At 50.1% G+C, this 20,000-nt stretch overlaps 1 protein-coding gene across 2 annotated transcripts in view; it reads right to left on the bottom strand.

Annotated features, from left to right (window-relative positions):
• LOC126572860 (heparan-sulfate 6-O-sulfotransferase 2) overlaps nt 1-20,000 on the bottom strand; it is a 60,007-nt gene that overhangs the window by 2,328 nt on the left and 37,679 nt on the right. For both annotated transcript variants that reach the window (XM_050232551.1, XM_050232550.1), the window contains exon 6: nt 10,679-11,273. The gene's annotated coding sequence lies outside the window, so the exon portion shown is untranslated. The remainder of the gene's footprint in view (nt 1-10,678; nt 11,274-20,000) is intronic.

A 20,000-nucleotide genomic window follows, 5' to 3' on the forward strand; every position in this document is an offset into this window, starting at 1 on the left:
ATACGTCGTGCAGGATGATGGGCCACCAGTAACTCTTCGGCAGTTCGGCGTCGTCTTCATTCGCAAAAATGCCTTTTTCGCTTACATAGAATTTTCGCCAAAAGAAGCTACAAGGAAAAAAAGCAACTAGTAATCTACGAAGTGCAGTGAAGCAACAGCGTGATACTAGCCGCTTATTACCTTGTGAGGCTATTCCATGCCCCCAAAAAAAAGAATCCAAAAATGTTCAAAAAAAGCCAACATCTGGCGCGCTAGTAGCTGGTCAATTACAATTTGTAAAAGTGAATTAGCCGAGGTAAAGTAGCTGGCTCCCCAGCGCAATCGATGACCCCGGAACCGTGCTAACAGAGTTAACTTTAACTCGATGCGCCCATTAGCAGCAGGCGCAATGTTATCATCATACTCCAATGGTCCCAGCCATCGTGTGACTGACCCACGTTAACGACAGCTGCGCGTACACGTGGGAGTGTGGATCTGTTCGAAGTAGCAATCATTCAATTCGCAGCAGAGCTTAAGTTGCACGCTGCACAGCACACCATCTGTGTACATTTGAAGGGCACTCCGCTCCCGGGGGTTCAGCGTTCTGTAGCCGGCACTTCTTGTGTAAATGCGAGGCCGCTTCATTGTGGAACGAAGAATTGGAACAAAAAACCACTTGAACAGCACTGTAAGACCACAAATTGAGTTTGTCAACGGATGAGTAGGATGATGTGGAGCCATTTGCTCAGTCAACTTTTTTTTCTTTAAAAAGAAGATCCAGTTCAGAAAATGAAAATGTAGAACCTCTCTCTTCCCTTAAGCGCAGACCTAATTGACAAGAAAGAAATTCTCTATCCAACAAACCGTAAAAAAACGCGGTTCTCCGTTTCCATCTATACGTTCATTTCCCGATTGCCGGCTGATAGCGAATGAAAAGCTAATCCACTTGCGTTAATTAACTGTCTATCATAAGGATTACGTTCCGACGTAAACGGTACGCACGTTAACACGCGGTAGTCACCTCCACATTGAGTGTGAGTTTGAGGTTGCGCTGATGAAGGGTACTCGACGCGGTAATGGTGCTTTTCCTTGAGATGCTAGATTGAATCACACACTCCCGTGTGGTGTGTAAGATTCTGGCACTCGGAAAAAAATGATTCCTTCAAACCGGATCGCCACCGTGTGCTGCCGTTTTGACGTATCTCCTGTGGCAGCTGTGGGCTACAGAAAACCATTAAGAGATCTCCTTCACAGTCGAAAGGATGTTATCGTAATGTTAGCGGAAACGGGAATCAAACACAGAGGTTCTGAGCGGTGGCGCACACGGGCAGATAACGCGCCGTACACGATGAAAAGCTTTTTATTTACCAACCAGAAAGGTGTGCATAAGGGTTCTCTCTCTGCCTCTCTTCGTCTCTCTCTCTCTCTTTCTGTCGGTAAATTTATGCCGGACCGGCTGGTGCTGGTGTGCAATTTGAAAGCGGTTGCGTAACCCACGAAGGATGATGGGAAATATCGATAAAAATGGGATAAAATATTCATCCTGCCTCCAAAAAACCGGGATGATCAAAAGCCAGGTCAGGTCGCTCCTCCTGTGGGGGATCAAACAATCCCTCATCATCTTATGCTGGCAGCGGAGGGTCACAAAGGTCACACACATAAGTTAAGAGGCACAGCGAGCTTCTTGGAATAAATTTCCGAATAAACAACCGTACACAATGGAATGCACGACGTATTTAACGAACCTCGTTACCACAGACACAAACGGCAGCAGTGGAGTGGATTGCCAAAGCATCAATCCTTGCCGAGCCCTCGGTTGATCCCTTTGCTTCCTTTGCTCTCTCGCCCTCTCAATTAAGATTTCATTCGACGTTAATTGCGCCTTAAGCCGAAGATGCGAGAGGATTAGCATAATCGGCAAATTGAATTAGCGTCGATAAATTAGAGCAACATTCTGGCGCTCGCCCGGGACCGAAATTGGAATGAAAATCTGCATCACATCCCCTCCACTGGTTGATTGCTAAGAAGTGGGGAGAAAAATACAATATATTGCAAAAAAAAAATGCCGCATTTTCGTGCTAGCAACAGCTGAATGAGATCGCTGGCTGGCGAAACCGGTGAAGCACGTTGCCATTATTACACAAAATTTGAAAACTCACTCAAAGCTCACTCCACCGGAACTCAGAGCACAGAGAGCTAGCTAGCTAGCTAAGAGCTAATGCTGGAATTGGGTCCGGATTTAACGAAGCGTCAAAACATTTTTCGTCTCGGCAAAAAGGCAAAACGAGTGAGCAAGCAAGCGAGCGAGCGAATGGAAAATTAATCTGTGAAGCATCAGAGCAAATACTCGATTTCAATGGCACGGCACGGGATCATACGCGGAAATCAAGGAACCGGGAGCGGCGCACCGACGAATGAAGTACCACGACCGACGGCAGCGGCTGGTAGGCTACTTATTCCAGAGACCACCGACGAGGCGTTACGAGGCCGGTAGTGGTTTTGCCACACGGTAGAGAAGCACATGGACGTGCTGCTGAACGACGTCCATTCCATTTCACTCCAAGGGAACGGCGTGGTGCGGATTAGCGACGAAGGACTCGACGAAACCCCGTAGCCGTTTATCCGATTCAACTCCTCGGCTCACAGGGAACCGACCACAAGGCACAAACACATACACAGAGCTTCCTCGAACATGCTTCTTCCATCCAGGCAGCAGGCAGTTCTTCCCCCCGGAGATCCGCGGATTCGGAAACATTTCGCATAATGACTTCCATTGAATGCCACCTGGAGGGGGGGGCCACTGAAGGAGTCGGCGTGAGGAGCGGGAACATTTGCGAAATTCCAATGCATCCACCGTCCTCCCCTCGACGTACCTCCGGGGTGGAGGATGCTATGCTAACCCTTGCAGCAGCATCAGCAGCAGCATTATAAGGCGTCTTCTGTGATGCTGATGACGACGACGACTGCCACGACGACGATTCAACTCTGGAGCGGGGGGAACTCTGGGATGTTGGAAGGGAATTCGGTTGGCACGGTGAATGAGGTCACCACCTTTTCGCTCACTGATGACGTGTGTACGCCCTGAGGATGCTGCAAACGGTATGCGGTCGTCGGTTGGTCGGTTGGTGACGATCTGTGTGTTCTGTTGTGCAAATGCTGTCGTCGCTCCAGGAAGCCACTGTTGGTCCCGGGTGTTTAGCGAAATGTAAATACGGCCAACCCGATGCCCAATGAAGCGATGAACTGGTATAAATGGGTGCTTTACATGGGGCTGTGCACTGACGCTACACTCTCATGACGACCACAATATGGAGGTTGTGTACAGAGTCACAACTCCGGGGGTGCTCTATTCATCCGCTGATGTATAGACAACCTGCAGTAGGTTAGTCAAACACAATACTACCAGGACTACGACCCCAGACAGACAGATCAGGAAGGAAGAGCCAAAATGGGATTGCCATCATCCCCCGGGGACAGTCGACATCGTAAGCACGATCGACGGAGATGGTCGATTAGGTTGTACTCTTGAGAAGGAGGAAAAGGAGGAGTTTAGCAATTCTTCGTAGCTCCGTCACAGACAGAGTGTGACCTATAATTCATCCCAGAATAATTCACACAACTAGTCAATCAGACAACGACCTATTGCTTACTCGAAATGGGCGATGTTGGCAAATGGTCCAACTCCATTCGCTGCCGGGCACAATGGAAGCAACCACGTGGAGGACAATCGTCCACCATCCTTGAACAAGCAGACTCCGATACTCCGGCGCTGGAATTGTCCAGAAACAATGAGCACATCACCACCTCGCGCGCTCATTCTCTGTCGCATATTGAACGCATGTTAGGTATGGCGCAGAATTACGACCGGACTTCCGGAAGAAGTACGTACACGGTGCACGGAAGGTTCAAACATTGTGCTAACAGCGGACAGCTGGCCCCCGGGGCACCTCATCGTCACCATCGTCACGGGAAAACATCAGGAAAAGCCCGGTGAGCTGTTAATACCGTTTACTACTAGAGTGTGGTGGTGGACCCGGTGGACAAGGATTGGTTTTGTTGAAGAGACAGGTGACGAGGCCTCTGGCCGGTATCCGTTACCACCTTACACCACAGAGTGCAGCGCTTTGCAATCGTTACGCGCCAATGGCAAAACATACATCCAGAATGGTTCAATACGTAAGCAAAGCTGGGAAGAGGTCTGAAGGTCGAGGTCGAGCCGAGTGAACCGTTCCAAAAACGTGTACGGCAAGGCCTCTACCGCCTTCGGATCAGCACCGGCCCCATATGTCGCTGTCCAATGGTCGAGACAAGGGTTGAACGAGAAAATCGATAAGGGTTCCGACGTCAGGTTTTCGGGATGGACCGGAGCTCAGCCAGACATCGAAGTGAACGAAGATTTACAGCTCAATAACCTGGACGGACGGACCGACGGATGGATGGATGGATCGGTTGGATCGGATGAATCCTGATTTGGAAGCGCACAGAAGAAACAGAAACAGCAGCAGCAACACTACAATCCTTGATTGTGTTTACAAATCTCCGGCAATCCGTATCCCCTCGATCTGTCGACGATGAATTGAACGGACGACTGAGTCTCGGGTCCACGAATGCATTCCATTCTTTCAAGTGAGCGGGCCACTATCTCCAATCTGGCACTATTCCGCCCCCACGGTTGGTCCGTCCTGGTGGTGGTTTGCGTAAATCTCTCCTCCGCACTTGCTGCATGGAATCGATTAAAACGTGTTCTCCTCCGGAAGAAATCTCTGGGGAATTCAATTGGAGAAACGTGCAAAGGATACCCGTGCCGTGGTGCCACCCTCTGTATCCTTCTTTTCATCGATCCTTTCGACCACGGCGGCAGTACTAACCGAGCCGTTGATTTCGATTCTCTGACCAATGCAGCCGGTGGTATCAAAAGGTAAACATGGAAACCAGGCTCTCGTTGTGGTGTTGTGTCACCTTCAACGATTGGACGCAATCGTAGCCTTGTATAGCCTTGGAATGAATACATTTTAAATGGAAAACCTTACAGAGACTGCAGGAAGGATGCTGTCCCTGAGCAACCTGCCACAGTGGACAATACGAGGGAACTAGAGCCACACTAGTTAGGCCACTTGCAGTTCCCAATTGCCTGTCTTCTACTGAGCTAGATCCGGATTATCTCTGATGCCTCTGTACGATCCTCGATGAATCTTGTTGGTAATTTTTGAATTGAAAAAACCATTTGTCTACAAACAATCCTACATTATGTCCAGCCACCTCAAGCGTACACGAGCAACGAAAGGCATACGTCCAATCCAATTAAACAAAGTCTATTTGAGGGATGCAATTCGAGTGTCGGATGGACGCTTTTGTTGCTTCTGAACTCTGAACACCGACATAGACGGCGCCAACAATCTCCGAAACCGTCCGTACTGCTGACTTCTGACCACCACCTCACCTCCCTGGTAGAGATGGAGAACAACAAAAACAAAACAAAACCCTTGCAGTAAACCTGGTGCTGGTGCTGTGTCGGTCTGGTCTGGGCGCGCCCTGGCTGAAGAAGTAGGACGCATTATTTGCATAGCGTCGTCGTCGTCGTCGTCGTCGTCATCGGTTTCATCGCTCTAGATGGTCTCCGCCTTGAACGAACCAGAAGAACGCCGAATGTCCTCTCTCGTCCCGTGTTTCTGTTGTGTCATTAAGCCTCGTATCGGATGATGGTTGGGGCCACACCGCCGTGTGGATGCAAACCATTGTTTGTCCATCCCGATCCTCGTTCGGTCGGCTGGCACGTAAAGGCACCGACATTATTCCCTCTGAACTGCTCCTCTTTCCCCCGCCATATGGCCGCCACTGGCGCATTGGCCAGGCCTGGCGACATACTCTGAGCAAGACAAAAATGGCGAATTGTGCGCTCGGCGGAGCAGACACATTTGCGATTTTTACGATCTGTTTACGCATTCATAAATTACACACGAGGTGAGGGCACACAGGCAGCCCGGCGGCCAGCCCGGCCTGGATTCGGGATTTCATCATTGAAGTTAGTTCTCTCTCTCTCTCTATCTCGCGCTCTGTATCATCGCCGTCGTTCGTGACCCTTTTGCACCCTTGTCTAGTCCTCCTGGCTCCGGATTTTACCTTCACAGTTAGTGCTGCTGCGGCTGCTGGTGCTACTGTTTCACGCTGCACTATAAAACCCGATTTGAATGCCATTTCGGACGATAAAATGATGAGTATGCGACGCGGACGACGAGATGAGACCATTGTTATAACCTTCCACCATCATTTCGCGATACCTAAAATGTTCCGAGTGTGTTTGTTTCGTTCACTTCTCGAACCTTCCACAAACAGTGGAGTTGGAATAGAAGGAGATGTTTCGAGTGGTTGTGACTCATCGATCGGATTGCATAAAACCAAATCGACCAGACTATCAGCAGCAGCAGCAGCAGCAGCAGCAGCAGCAACACTGATATCTTTTTTTCCAATCGTTAATTGCATTTTTCAGGCGCGATTGGACAGCGAAAACCGCGGATCGCGATCCCATCATAAAGTGTTCAAACATTTATAATGTTGCCTCCACTATTGACACATCATTATTGGAAGTCAGGATTGGACGTTCCCCTCCCGCCATGCCCTGAAGCATCCATGGTTGTAGCCCCGAATCCCGATTCGAATTCGACGACGGGAGGTCCAATAACCGGAAAAGGACCGTGCTCGCCCATCTCAGCATCATCAGCACTCCATTCCGGGTGGGTTTTGCGATCCCAGGTCAGGTCACGCGGCGGTACGGTACGTTGGAAATGTTTCAAATTAATTTATTTTCAGAATCGGCCTCCCGGACACACGTTCGCTGCTTCGTGAAACTCGGGTGGATTTCCACCGGCAAGGACTCGAGAAACCATAATTCTACTCCTGGGCTGCCCGGATAACACCGCGATTGGAGTAGAGGATGTGCTAATGGTGTACCGGTGAGCACATATATGTGTGTCTGTGTTTGAGGAGCCCTTTTCCGGACCAACGACTGCGGAGCCCATTTCATTTCATCAATTCAAAGTTTGCCACTCGGGTGCCGGTCGGGGTCGGATGGAGCGCAAAGCATTTTCCGCCGGATTTTCCATCGACGGCCACCACGTCTTTGCAAGCCTTCCCTCCAAATAATGATGATGATGATGGTGATGCCCCAAGGGGCTAGGAATGGGCAATTAAAAGCCGACAAATAAAGGGCTCCCACATCGATTCAACCCATCCCGAGGCACGCGCATAACGCGATCCGGGCACCATACGTCCCAGATGTACGCTTGGAAGGTAACCAGCACCATCCAGATTCGTTGAACTTAATGCTGCGTGATGAAATCGGCATTTCGTCTGTGGTTTAGCAGGTTCGTGCAGCTCGGTGGTGCGCGTGGTGTGCAAAATTGAATATCCTTTTTGGGCAATCTGCGATGATTACCGCCGCGCAGCAAACCGTACGGTCTGATAAGCGATAACGGAGCTCCAGGGCATCGAAATCCAGCGAAACCAACGGCATTTCGCTCACAGATCGTCATAAGCCTCGACGGGATAGTCCACTTCATTAATCCACGTTTTAAATGCTGACTGGTCCTGGGGAATGGATAGCGCCGGTGGAGAAACACACGGTGGTTTGCGCTCTCCTCGTATATAAGCTATACCAATTCAATCCCGTTTGTTGTAAAGTGGTGCAATTTATCGTCGAACCCCCGGTATGTTGCTGCTGACGGTGCAGCACAAATGTACGGTGGATGCGCTTGGCTCATGGCTTATGATGAGCGCATAATGTTGTGCAGTTTACGATGAATACGATGGAGCATTCACTAATCCACGGCCATGGCAAGGACATGGTCCGGTATGCAGAGAGACTCAAACTCGAGCGATCAGCCACATCGACCCCGCATGGTGCATAATCGCTTTGCATAGCTAGCGAAAGCACGTCAGCTGCATGTTACAGTGCTTATGCGACGACAGTTGAGAGCGCAGCCACAATAGAGTATGCCGATCTATGGGGTTATGGAGGGCGGTTAACACTATTAGAGAGCAATGGATGGTGGTTAAGCGCATCGTATTGAAACCGTTGGGAGAATTTTCCATAAGCTCATCGAAGCAAATCCTTCAGGGAGCACCGTTGTTGTGCTGCTACAGAATTCACATTAATCACATTGTTAGAGACAGTATTAGGCAATGATTGGTAATGTTTCCATGTAGTTCAGATTCAGTATTCATGATGAAAAATCAAAGAGATAAAATTTGAAGTCAAATGAATCGAAAACACGTGAAAGCTGTTTGTGCTACGATTTAAGCGCAGCTACAAAATAATACGTGTATCTAGTGCTGTAGTTGGAATGCGAATAAAATTTTAATATAAGCACAGCGTACTATGATTGAACAAAGTCATGGCAACGGATAGACTACTCCATGCAGACCAGATACTTATAGCTTACTGCATAAAATACGATTATTGAGTCGAGTGTTTAAAAATGTTAATAAACAGCGACAGTATTGCCAGAAATCCCATACCTATAGAAAAGCAAAGCCAAGTAACATAAACAATAAGTTCTAAAACGAACATGCCACCAGCTAACACAACATGGCTCCACACTCCACTACTGCCTCACTCCTCAAAGAAAACCGATAAAACCTGCGGCATCCGTTTGTGTTGCTGATACAATCTCAACAGATTCCTGCAACTCATTAGCTGACGGAAATTTTGCAGAGCTGCTAGAACTGTCGCTGCGTCTTCATTAAACATTCGAGGCCAGATCGGCAATCGGCTTAATCACAGACAAACCATTCCGGTCTGTGGCGCACCCGCATCGCGATGACGATACCGCTCACAGACGAAGACGAACAAGTGCTCTATCTCTCATCATTGTTGCAACCACCTCAGCTTCGGCAGGGGAACAAATTCCATTAAATTAGCAACTTTCCCACTCTCGTGAGCACTTTCGTTGCTCAAATGCTCCATGAAAGTTTGATGCAATATGTGCGAGCGAGCGCCAAACCCTCTGCTGCTGCAACTATGTAGCTCCATAAGTATTGCTGCGTGATAGCAAAGGAAAAGATTTCACCGTACCATTGAATTTGCTGACTCATATTTCACCCGGAATCTCCAGCGAAAACATAAAGTTTCGCCTCCCCAGACGTATTGCCCACCCATCGAGCACGTTTTCCTCATGTTTCGTTCGCTTCCGACGGACCTGATCGCATCCTGGATGTGAAGCTCTTTTCCATTGGCACATTTGAATAACCCCTTGAACATTGGTTCCTCTGTAGCTACATAATTAAAATCGACTCCATGTTGAAACGTCGTTATGTTGCAAACCTTCCACAATGTTGGATGTTGCAGCTCCAAGCAGTGCACCTGCCCACGGACTGCACGGATAAATGCCAACGTCGTCGTACGGTAGGGCCAGTTTAGAACCGTGCTTTTACCAATAAAATCACGAAAAACACGTACCAACTCAGGAGGGAAAGAAATGCATTTTGATTGCCCACCCTCCTAGCATCCGTAAAGGGAGCAACGATAGGAAAAACGGGAAGATAATTTTCTTAGAAAATTTATGAACAGTGACCCCTCCTCTGCTGCTTGTGGCCTGCGGCCTGTGCCTGTGAAGCGAAATTAAACAAACTCGCGCTTTACCTAAACGTTGCTCACGCTCACGTGGCTTAGCCGCCGGCATGGAAAAGCATTTTCCGGTTCCATTTTCCAATCGATCGATTCCGATCAGCGTCGCGAGCGCTTGCACCACACTTCGACCAACCACCACTTGGCTTGGCACAAACGGCTGTTATGCTTCTGTTCAACAGAAGAAGCAGCAGCAGCAGCAGCAGCAGCAGCAGTAGTAGTGTGGTGTGAGGGTGACGATGCTGAAAATTCGTGCTTTTCACAACGTTCCGGAGCTAGGAAAACCAACAGCCAACCGGCACAAAAGAGCGAGAAGGGAGGGAACGAGGGTGGGGACCGGCGCTAGGCAAGGAATCGATACGTGCTTGAGATTTTTCCGACTCTCCACTACGACGTACGCCTTGGCGTCGTGCAAGGCGCGTTCCCGATCTCAAAGTTCCGAGGGAACAAGGCACAGGGCAGCAAAAACTGATGATCAAAGAATTCCTTGCCAAGGGTTTTGTGTGAAATGCTCCTGGGCAACAAAAAAAAAAGGGAAATAAACCATCCCGATAAAACAGAAATACGCGACATCGGAACGTGCTTGCTGCTGCTGCTGCTGCTGCTGCTGAAGCATATAAACATTCGCGACGGGGTGCGGAGAACGGTGTCGCGGTTGCATGAGTGAGCATAAATTCATTTTCCTCCAGGAATTTCCACGGATTCTTCGCGATCGTCACAGGTTGGTGGTTAGCGAATTCCATCGATGTATAGCGCCCCGGGCGCGGGCCACAACAAGACATACCAAAAACCATTTAACAGATTGCTAATGATTGGTTGTTAGCTAGCTCGTGACCTGATGCCGAGCATTTCCCAATCGTATGCCAGAAACGCCTTGTGCCGGGAGTCTAGGACCTCCTCCTCCTCCTCCTGGTGCCACACCTAAAACGACTTGCTGTCGCTCCTTGGCATCACACAAAAGGCTTTTATGGTGTAAAATTACGCTCTTCAGAGGTTAAATCAAAAGAATGCACACCCAGACAGTGTGCAAGCAGCAACCAAGCACCGCCAGACAGCGTCGGCCGGCCCTTCACTTACCTTTGTCAGCTTAGCCATCAAAAGCCATCGCCACCCACTGTGCCAGCTAGCTGCTCCTCCGGAGGGTCTGCCAGCAGGATGGGCGCTGTTAGTAACACGTGTCAAGGAGCCAGGAGTTTTTTCGTAGAACGGCGTCCGCGGTGGCTTATCCTGTCGCTTGCTCGCACTCGCAGACTCAGGGACAATCGACAACGACGGACGGGCGATGGTTCACCCCGACACCGCGAAATGGCAGCACAACACTACGTCAGCGAAGAGAGTGTGGCTGCTGCTCCTGCTGCTGGTTCACGATGAGAGCTCCTTCACAGCCGCTAGAGCTGGCTGTCTAGCTAGCAGCTCCTAAAGGTTGCATGCATTCCGCTGTGCCGCCGTCTACAACGCTCCGGCGAAGGATTTCCTTCATCAAGCGACTGGCTGGCATCGCTACATGAAGCCCTCTTCAGACTGCCATCGAGCGAGTCGCAATGCATGAAACACAAACGAGGTCATAGGACGAAGGGGACCGACATGTATGTATCTGTGTTGTCTGCGTGTAGTGCTTCGTGGAATGATCCCTTCGTCTGCGGACACTGGCGCCAGTTTTCCTCGTCTCGAACTAGAAAAGGGAAAACACGGAAAGGAAATGCAAGATTAAGCAGGATGAAATTAAAATGTTTCATGTATTCTAATGTAATCAGCCACATCGGACAGATAGACAGAGAGAGAACAGAAGAAAAGCGTCACAGCGAAAAAGACCGAAGGCGTGGGACGCCGTGGTGTTCATCAAAATGTGCCGAAAAAAAAAAAACAACGGAACTTAGTTTGGCACTTTCCTTAGGTTTCGTTTGTTTCGCGCAACGTTTTCGGTTTTTCCTTCCCATTTTTTTTTGGGAGCAAAGTTTTCCACCCAAAAACTTGCTGAATTCCCTGTTTTCCGACGGACTTTTTATTCGTTTTCCTCGTTCGTTCGGGAAACGTCGTCAAACATGTGAACGCAAACAGTCGGTGGATCGCGAAAAGCGGATTCCCCGATACCGGTTGGTTTCTGGAGCGAGACATCTTTCAGCAATCTCGTCACCCTCGATAGACAGCCGTCAGTAGTGCGGTAGTGGGTGCAGCAAAGGCTAGAACGGTTTAAGGCACCGGCAATCCATCACCTTCCGTTCCCTTCCACGAAGACGAGAAACGAGAGAACAAACCCAACAGAACGAATCGACGCAAAGAATCTCCCCCCCCCCCCAATTGTCCGTCGACCAAACAGACGGAATCACCATGAACCAACTGCACCGAAAAAGAAAGAAAGTGTCTCAACTGAAAGGGTAACGAAGGACGGGAGGGAAAGAATTAGCAAATTCATCCCAATCCGGATCACTGGCGCATCGCACGGTACACCCGACAGTCCAACAATGCCACTGGCAGCGACTTGAGATTGATATGAGAGGCCACCCCCAAAAAAAAGGGGCCGCAGCAAGCCGGTAAAGAACTGAACCGGAATTTGGTGCAACCCGACAGGATCCGGTGAGGGAGGGTTTTTTTTTCGGTACAATTTGGGTTGGAAAAGTTTTTCCCACCCACTTCCAACCCGGTTCCACGTCGCAGTAAGACGTCTGAGGAAAAAGCTTTACTCCTCCCCCCCCCCCCCTCCCTTTCTCCCATGACGATCACCCCTTTCTTCATTTTCCATTTCCAGTGAACTGACAGAAAAAGGGTTTGAATGTTTTAATCAGTTGGTCGGTCAACTTTGGTTCGACCTTCACCAGAAACGGAGGCCAAATGCCAACACGTTGCTCGTTACTCGTTGTCTCGGCTGCCCCAGGAATGCGACCCAGAGTAACTCCACTACAGGTTGGCCACAAGGTTGGGCACACCCGTACACAATTGGCCAGAGGAAGGGACACAGTGAGGGACGGCGATATTTGGAATGGGTGGCAAGGACTGCTAGCTTTTCCCTTTTCTGTTTGACGACGTTTCCATTTCGAGCTCCGTTACAAAACGACGACAAAGGAGAGAGACAGAGAGAGAGAGAGAGAGAGTCCTGCATCGAATGCTGGGACTCGTGAAGCATTAAGGACATGGATACGGAGGTGTGGTCCCCAGCCAAGGGTCCGCTTCCGCGACCGAGTTCCGAGTAGGTCAAAAAGAAGGGACTCAAGGCGTAGCCAGCGCACAATAATTAAAATGTGTTCCATGTCACTGCACCGTACTACCTCTACGGGGTCAGAGAAGATTGTTTCACTGTTTGCCAATTTGGGCAACATATTTCTCCAATTATTTACATACCAGCACCCCGAGTCGTCGTCCGGAGTTCCGGAGTTGTAACGAAGTGTAACCAAAAAGTGTCACGGAGCCTCTGGTTCCGCTCCATATCTTGAGCGAATTTAGTGTCCTCCAAAAAAGTGATGAATTATTGAAATTGTTTTGAGCAAGTTGGGCTGTTTTTCCACATGAATGACGGGTGACGAGCGCGCACACAAACGATCCATTCGCTGTGACAGCTGCGAATGAAAGCTCGCGGGCGCGCGCGCCCAAGACATTCGCATCCTTCACTAGAAGAGTTTAGCTTCAAAACATGATCAAGGAGAAAAGGCCGCCGCTGCTCGCACTCACTACGTCCTTCCGCACCGCCTCCGCCGCTGGAATGCTTTTGATGAGCCACCAAATCATCGGCCATTCCGTGGCATCCCGCCGCCGCGTGTGAACTGGATCTCCCGCGAGAGACGTGCTGCTAACGATTCTTCCGAATGCCATCAACGGGGCCTCGGTCGCTTTCCATTAGATAATGTTGCCGCCGCGTGCCGGAGCGTTGAGAGACTCTGAACAACTTTCAACACCGCCAGTGGCGCCAGCAGCGGTCTCCAGAGCAGGATTTTGGTTGCGAAAAAGTTGGTCCCATCGTTGGGGATCCGGATCCGGATCCTGGCTCTGGTCGGTCGGTGTCAGAACGCTTTCTACCGGAAAAGGTTGACTTCGGTCCGTAGGATAGAAGATGGAAACAGCAACTTGGACGATAGAGTGTGATGGTGACGATGCTGACGACATTTTGCATCATGGCGAACGCGCGCACCCCTTATGGAACTACACTCGAGGGAATCGAGGCGGATGGGGCGGAATTCCTGGGTAGCCTAGTGCCAGGAATCAGAAACTACAACGTTGCTACGTCGGTTTGAGGATCCTAAAACCTGAAAGGAGTAGCGTGGCGTTGTTGGAGTGAAAACTTTTCGAGTTTTGCGAACAACCTACTACTGGCGCTACTACTACAACTAGTAGATAGTTTCGACGAGCTAGTCCGTTACCGAAGTTTATGATTGTGACCAGGAGACACAGTAAAGACAGGATCGGAGGGTTGTTGTCATCCGGACGATGGGGGGGGGGGGGGGGGGGACGAAAGGCGCAACTCAGTGACGATGAGTTCCGTTGTTTTTGGGGCATTTTTCCGGAGGAAAAGTATAACTTTGTCCAGTGCCCAGAGGCATCGGTAGCTGGCGTGTCGTCACTCTTTCTCCCTTTCTCCAAGTCCTCCGGGCTCGACTCTTGTTATTGGGAAGTGTTTGCAAAACGAACGCTTCGATCCAGCTTCCGGTCGAGAATGAACGATCCCCTGACATACAATGGGTAAAAGCTGTTGATGTCACGACGACAAGGACGAACTTGAAAGTTGCGTGGTCCTGACGCGCAAAGTTGAAGCCAAGAGTGTTGCTCCTCCAAAAACTCTCCAAAACACGCCGACGACAATGACGATGACAATAGTCATCACAAAAAGGGGAATTGGGATTCGCAAAGTGCGGGCGGACAACACGAAATGCCTTCTTGTCGCCAGGAGTTTTCCGGAAAGCCCGGACAGCTCGGCGACGGTCCTTACAACATTCGAAGACGTCGCCAAAGTTTTGAAGCATTTCACGAGTTGGACAAATATTTAACTAACGTACGCACCGGGCACGAAAGCACGCACGCCACGGCCTAGTAGGAGAACGTGCCAGCATAACCGGGCACGTGGTACCGATGCCAAGAAGCAAACGAATCGCGGGAAAGGAAGAGAAGGTTATCAGGCGATTGGTTACCGCTTGTGTGCCTCTGTGAAGCACACAAGCGCGATGGGATGCGAACGAGTAAATCCAATAATGTTCCTCGCTTCATCTGCCTCGCCTGCCCTGGCCTGACCTATGCTGGCATCGTTTTTGGCACCGAGATGGATGAGTCAACCACGTCGCACACTTCCCCCGCCACTTTCTGCCGAATTTCAGCTACGCTTTGGAATCGGAGCACGAGGCGAGGACAGAGAGCGAGCGAGATCTGACGATGTCAGTTCGCAATAGCACCAGACCCAACATGAAGGAGAGGAAGGGCTGGATTTTAAGGAAGTGGCTGCCACAGCAGCGGGAAGCCACCACATGACGTTGTGTACTGGGGTGCTCTGGTGTTGACGTGCCAAACATGACGCGCCTCCAGCCTGTGCCCTCTACGCCCTAGGATAAACTTAATGGCGCCATCGTTCCTCCGACAAGGCGAACGGCATCGTCGTCGTCAGAAGCAGCAGCGGCAGCATCTTGGAATGGCGGAGCAGCGGTCGGGGCGAGCGAGCGCGCGCGCGCTTTACGTTCGCCTAATGAAGACATCCTTTGTTACACCACAATCCAGCTTATCAGCGGCCCGGGCCCATTCTCCCTAGACCCCCGGCGGGGGGAGTAGCGCTTTTCTTGTTATTGTTGCTCTGCTTCTTCTCCATCTTCCTGGACGTAAACAACTACGGCCGGTTGGACTGCGATGGAACACAGCTGGTAGTCGGCTGGCTGGCTGGCTGGCCGGTAGGATGTCTAGGATAAATCTCATTTACGGCTCCGGACGCCATAACACCTGCGGCAATGACTCCCCGGAGATGAGCCCGTGTTTGCTCTCGTGCGAACGCCGCGAAAACCAAGACAACAGCCGCCGGGTTTCTCTGCTGGTCAGGCAGGAAGGCAGGGCGTGGTGCCACAGACCCCTAGGTCTCTGAGCGTGCATTGTTACTACCGTCGGCAAACGCACATTAGCTCCAGGGGACATGCGAGCTCTGGTTCGTTCCGTTGTTTCCATGCTGTACGCCATCTCCTAACGGGCCGATATGGACCACCGGAACACCGGCCGGATTTTCTTGGGAACAAAGAAGTGTCCAGCATATTCACATTTGCCCCTCTGCCATCGACTACTATTCAATACCTAAGCAGAGTTCTTGAAGTACAAATATAGCAGCGCAGCGCCAGGTCCAACATAGAGGACCCACGGAGCTCTGTTCGCTTCGGTGGTGACTCATAAAAAATGATTATTACAAATGTTCTCTCCCTCTCTCTCGCTCTCTGCTTCATATAGTGATAAAATTGTTCGCGGTGCGGCAGTGCGTCGGTGTCGCCAATGTGGTCGCCGTTATGCTGCTATCAATTCGGTTTTATGCTGCGCGACTACGCCAAAAATTCCTAATGTTGGTATGTGTGCGTTGACAATATGGGGACGCTGGCTGGCTGACTGGCCAGCTGGCTAGCTAGCTGGCGCCAGTGTGATGCTGAGCCATAACAATCAACAATCATGACGATAGCAGCCATTTGGATTATGGTGCGTTGATAGGCAATGAAAGTGGACTGGTGGTGGGAGCTTGGCGCCTTCACAGTCCTGCGCTGCGACTGGTTGATATCGAGAGGTGGAACCAAATAGTATAATAGTTTAACAAAGTCTGAAGTGGTATAAGAATCTTCAAGAATACTTTCGCCATGTTGGAAAGAGAAATAACAAATTGGCAGACACATCGAAGCACGGGCCACTTCAACATGGGCAAGCTACTACGGTGGCCGTAACAATAGATTCCGATCGTCTGACATCGATTCGGAGTTCGATTCGTCGAGTAGCAGGATCTCGATTTCTACCGGCCCCATTTTCCTGCCATCGAATACGCTCTCGTTCATCGTTCATCGACCCCCTTTTTGTGTGTCCTTGCGCTCTCCTCCTTCCTCTCCTAGCTCTTGGCTCCAATTTAACTAATTGCTAACATAAAACCAATAATGACATCGTGCCGTTCACAAGCTGGCTGGACTAGAAACAAGGCTCGTCGTTGGTTTCATTCGAACAAACGCCCCCAAAAAAAGGAAGCCAACAGTCGTCCCTAGATTCCTATCCGGCATCATATCACGAAATCGACAGCAGAAGAGCGATGCCGACGGAAGGGAAGCATAAAAAAGGACATGGACTGCACGCAGAGCACGCACACGCGCGCGCGTACACACGCTTCGGATCATCATATTCGGTTTAGGGCACGCAGTCGAATAGCAATTTTCACCCAATTCCCTCACGAAGCTCAACAGAATGGATACGATCCGATTGGAATACGGCGGAATATCACGTCAAATGTGTAGCACCCCCCCATATATCCATATGTCCCGCAACATCCTGACAAACGCAGCGTGAAAAACTTCGCAACTCGGACTATAACCGGATGCACGTGCGGAAGAGATGATGGACTACCATTAAGCGTACATCCAATGAAACTTCCGATCCGATGAGTGAGTTTGGTTGTTGGCTCCGAGTATCCCGATACCTCGGAACGGAGAAAGGAGTTCATCGATAACTCGCGCGAGGCAGCCTGCGCCATGGGTTTTCCATTGTTTTCCATGTGCTCTACGTTGGCCAGCAGGAGTACAGAGACAGAGTCCTTTTTTGTGGGCTCACGAGCGAACAAAACGACGGTGCACATATGGTCACGCCATATTCCACTGTCTCAATCGTCCTTACAGGACCGTAGGGCTATCTACCGGGACGGGGTTTTCCCTCAAAAAAGCTTGTGAGTACGCGACTCCCTCCCGCCATGTGCATCCATATTTTCGGTGCGATTGGGAGAACGGCGCGAGCACGAGCAGAGCACACCATATTGGACGCACATGGGCAACAGCATGAAAAGGATCCGAAGCCGTCTCCTTGCCTCTTGTTCCTCAAATAAACATACGTTCGTCTGTTCTACCATCCGTGGCTAACGAGTTTGATCGCTTACAGCGGGACGGACCGGGTGGACGGACGGGCAGAATGGACCGTTGACGCATTAGCCACGACGTCCTAGCATCTTTGCTACATCGATGCTCTGCCCGGGGTATAAGATTGGGACGCACAGACGTTCTCTCAATCTCATTCTGTTTGTCTATCTTTTCGTGCACACATAGACTCACAGAGGCCTGCGAGAAAGGTGGTGCTAGGAGTGGTGCGTCCGGGAATCTTTAAATGCTCATCAATAAACAAGAGCATTTACGATCGATGGGCCAAGAATGAAGTGATCGAGAAATGGTGGATGGAATGGATGGTGGTGGCGGGGTCGTTTATGGCTTGTTCGTTCGTCCGCTGCTGGCAGGCAACGGGTCAAGCCCGTTTTCAACAGAGTTCAACAGAACATCCTCTCTTGGATGTAAGCTTCTCACATCGTTAACTCAGTTACTTTCAGATGCCCCTTTAGAAGCAGCAACACTTCTAGAACCGTGAAGATGCCTCCCCTTCTATGCTTTCCATTATCGATCATTGTTATTTCAAACGACTTATCTAGATCGAACACGTGGCAATGAGGCTAATGAGTAGTAGTGTCGACCGTGTAAACACGGCCAATCAAAACCCGGATTCATGGGGTTGTTCTACACAGGTATAGCTACTCAGCAGAAGCTTTCCGGGCTTGCTGGGTGGTCCAATACATTGATGATTGATTCGGTTCGACTCAAGGTCTCCCGCAGATCCGGACGGGGGTATCGACTAACTAATAAGGCAAACACACGCTCATCAGGAAGGGTAGGAGAGGGGTTTTACGGTCGCCCATTCCCGCTGCCGTTGCTGTTGATGCAATAAATTATGCAAATAGTGTTATCGCACGTCGGGCGTGATTCTTTCCCAGTTTCCAACGGTGGTGTGGTCGTTTGTCGTGAGATTCGGATTGTTTTGTGTAGCTAACCGGCAAACGGGCCCGGGTTTAAAAGTGCATGTCGTGGGGCCAGAAGATTGTTGTTGAAGGACTCTAACGCGGACAAACGATTTGGAACATCATTTTGCTTTCAAATCAATTCAGATAACCTGATCTTCTTGACGGCTTGAAGTGTTTGTCTATTGACAAGCAACTTGGGCGTCATAATGAAGCATTTTCTGTGTAGCCAATCGATTGAAGGGCGAAGCAGTCATAAAAGCATTCTGATCAACCAACATCAATCCAACGATTATCGTTGAATGTCACCGGAAGAAAAAGTTGTTAAACTTCCTTCTGGTTATGCCAAGCGCATACTTGTGTTCGCTTAACACAGCGAGCCAATCTAGTAACCACTTCATCAAACAAATTGTTGTTGCTCACTTGCTCGTGGTCGTCCCCGACAAGCGTTACCCTCCTGCTAATGCTATCCACCGTGCAACCGCGATGCCTTCGTGAGGTGCGTCACTGTGACCGGCATACCTAGTGCTGATTGAAAGTGCACGCACTCCGACGGAACATCACTTCAATTTGCGCCACCGAGCTCAAATGGAAGTAAAACACTTGACAGTCGCGCGAAGCTACCCAACGGTGTTACGGTCCAACACCACCATCACACACGGCCACACGGCCACAAAAACAAGAATTTCAATTTGTATTACCGATGGCGTAACCAAGTGTCACTTGGACGCGGCCATTCGACCTTCCATCGATACGTCGTGCGCCGTGCACGATTTGTCATTTATTCGTTCTGACGTTCATCGAGATGTCTGAGCCTCGCGAAGCAGGCCAAGAGTAGCTGCTTCACGCGTTGCGCTATGAGAGACAGGCAGCAGCAGCAGCAGCAAGTGGTTAAATTAATGAATTTATGGCTTAACGTCTGACTACAAGACTACGGCAGTACCACAGTAGCGACGGTGCGTTTTTTTTTGCTGATACCAATTTTCCGTTCTTCTAATTTCTCCCACGTTCTCCCAACCAACGCGACTTTAGCGCAGTTAGCGAGACCATTAAGCAATCGGAATCGAATTTCTGGCGATGGTTGCTACGTCCAGCGTGTCTTGTTGACCAACAAACTTTGTTGCATTTATCTTACTTTTCACCCGAACTTTCAGACATCCGTAGACGGCTTTTGAGGATCTGCTGGATCCTGTTTGTTCGGACTTTGTTGCTCGCTCGCTGGACAGAGCTGCAAAGAGCACCGAACGGGAATTGTTCGTGGCCACTCGGACAGACAGTGAACCTCTCCCCCTAACACCTAATACCAAGAGATGCCGAGCCGAGTCTGCGTTTATGGCGCGCTGGACGCTCGCCGGCAATCCGTTTCCACAGACCAACCACCGGGTCAAAGTGTGCAAAATGAGAAATAATTGACACGGTCTGGGTCGTCAT

This window comes from Anopheles aquasalis, chromosome 2 (genome assembly GCF_943734665.1).
Source record: "Anopheles aquasalis chromosome 2, idAnoAquaMG_Q_19, whole genome shotgun sequence".
In the NCBI taxonomy this organism is placed as follows: domain Eukaryota; kingdom Metazoa; phylum Arthropoda; class Insecta; order Diptera; family Culicidae; genus Anopheles; species Anopheles aquasalis.